The 2,500-nt window shown below is 47.8% G+C and overlaps 1 protein-coding gene across 6 annotated transcripts in view; it reads right to left on the bottom strand.

Moving 5' to 3' along the window:
* The window catches only part of LOC126575277 (potassium voltage-gated channel protein Shal), an 80,284-nt gene that overhangs the window by 12,344 nt on the left and 65,440 nt on the right, over nt 1–2,500 (bottom strand). The gene's annotated exons all lie outside the window — the stretch shown is intronic.

The raw sequence follows: 2,500 nt of genomic DNA, 5'->3' as shown, positions 1-2,500 counted from the left end.
ATTTTTGCAATCACCCTGGCCCTTCCACTTCCACTTGAGCTGACGGTTGACAGCACGCTGCTGATCTTATCTGCCTCCAAAATGGGTCATTAAATGGGCCACCATTGGGCGCCATGACATGAACTGATGCCGCTCGTGCACTCTCGTTCGCGACCGCGATTTTCCTTTTTTTTTGCGAGTGCCCGCGAGGATTTGAACTTTTCGATTAATAGCCTCCGTGTTGGTGGCAACATGAATTGGCGAAAGTTATTTTTAACTAAATCCCGATGGCCAGCGTAGGATAATTGCACCGCCGACCATTTATGCTCCAACGTGGATGTGGCATTTAGAGGGCGTTTAGTGGATTCTAGTCCATTCAAGATCTCCGATGAGCTCATCATTATCGTGATTCCTATTTTCATAACCATGATCATTAATGCTGGCCGGTCGGCGGCCACTTGACTGGCGTTGAGTGGATAAATCACAGCGAAGAGCAGCGTCAGTAATTGGTCCTTTAGCGAGGGTCAGGGATGCAATCTAATTGCATCTCTCGTACGCTGCACCGACGATGCGGTTGTGGCCTAGACGGCGCAGATTGGAGGACACTTGAGTTGCTGTGATGGAGATGCTGATTTTTCGTTCGCGGTGACCACCTGTGCAACATGTAGCATTTGATTAACTGTTGGATTTTCGTCTCAGTGGACTTTACTAACACTTTCTCAACGCCATCACCGTTTATGCTATTGGATGGACCGTGAATTGTGATTCTTTTACTTATTACCTATTATCGTATATTGAAGGCCAAAGAAACTGAGCAGGTCGCTCATAGCAATGTAATCGACCGACGACAGACATCGGTTGGAGCATTAGAGCGCCACCGCCTGCCTCTCATTGGGAGCCTCGGGCGCAGATGTTGCTGTTCCGCGAATCCTCACGTACCTCACGAGTAAAGTCACTAATTTATGGAATTCATGGGAGGCGGCAACTTTCATTCCATGCCACGGCTCTACGGCTGGATCTCGATTTCGCTGAAAATGTCTTCATTCGTGGCATTCCGTTCACACTCGGTGCTGCTGCTGTTGGAGCTGCTTTCATGTTGCCAGCATGGTCAGCATACCAATCTGGCGCGACAACCGCTCTGTTACATACACATACACGTGTGTGTTTTAGTGGGGAGGGAAAATCATAAAATTTCCACCACCGCACCGGCACCGAAACTGTGGGTAAAGTTTTTGCAAGACATCTTATCGACGCAATTAAAATTGTCAGCAAGCAGAGTCGGGCAGCAATGTTGGCGCTCAAAGCGTGCAGCTGGTTCTTCTTCTTTTCCTCTTTCCCTCCCGAGCACGCGTGAGTTTAGCCGTAGCACATTACACGGGCTAATGAGCAGCGAAAGCAGAGTGAAAGGGAATCCAACGAACTAATTTGGTGCCACACCCCTTGCTTGCCATGTTTGAAATCAGCAGCAGCAGCAGCAGCAGCGTTCCAGGTTTTGGAAGCACGAACGCACCATAACTCAACCGCATCCCAACCACCCCACCCACGTGTCTCACCGTACGATACGGATAATGAGGAGCCACCTATTTGGGCTCCGATTCCGTTGTAATTCCTCATAGAACATATGCTCCATAATGTAATGTTCACTAGGCATGGCTTCTAATACAATCATTGGAACTGTATGTTTGCTTTTGAGTATTAAGAAAGCTTAACCTATCACTAAAGTCTGAGAATCATGAATTGGATAACATTGAATCTCAACTAGTAATTCACCACTTTTTGCTGCTTACGCTGCCACACTGGCGAGCCAGCAAAGTATTTTTAGCGTATTTCGTTCACTCCTTCTGCTCTCTTTCATAGTTTTAAAGAGATGAAGCGATGAGCTGGAGCTGGAATCGAAATGGTGGGTGCAAAATTGCCGGCGTATCACGCCTCGACAGCAGGATCATTTGATGTGTTTGCAGTTGGTGAGAACAAGCTATGTAGCTCGCGCCAAATTTTGCTTCTTTTTTCAGCTCTTCAAGAACGAGAGAGCGCACAACCAAGTGAAAAGTGTGGTATGTTCGCTCTTTTGCGTGAGAAATTGCTTAATTTGGTTGCTGTGGACCAGGGTTGGCGGATCTTCCACCAATTGTTGATAGCTTCATTTTTGAAGGTGCGTTCACCCACAACGTTACGTGACGTACGAACTGTGATGGCCTTGATCGTAGGAGGCCAAAATGTACGATATTTGAAAACAAACAGATCAAACGGTTCTACAAGCAAGCGCTACTGACGCAAACACACGTTTGGCAGAAAATTGGGCGAAAAACTTTTCGAAAAGAAGCCCTCACGAATCGCTGCATCGCTCACGATGATTCCTGGGAGGCCGGGGGAGGAAAATATTAATTTTCCCAGCTTCGCATCTGCTGCTGATGCTGGTGCTGCTGCTGCTGCTGCTCGTTACCATTATTGCCACTGGGCTGTTCCGGGGTCGGGAAACATGCCAAACAACTCACCGCGCTGCTCGCGATGGTGTTCTATC

This window comes from Anopheles aquasalis, chromosome 3 (genome assembly GCF_943734665.1).
Source record: "Anopheles aquasalis chromosome 3, idAnoAquaMG_Q_19, whole genome shotgun sequence".
In the NCBI taxonomy this organism is placed as follows: domain Eukaryota; kingdom Metazoa; phylum Arthropoda; class Insecta; order Diptera; family Culicidae; genus Anopheles; species Anopheles aquasalis.
This window is presented reverse-complemented; position numbering and strand designations above follow the sequence as displayed.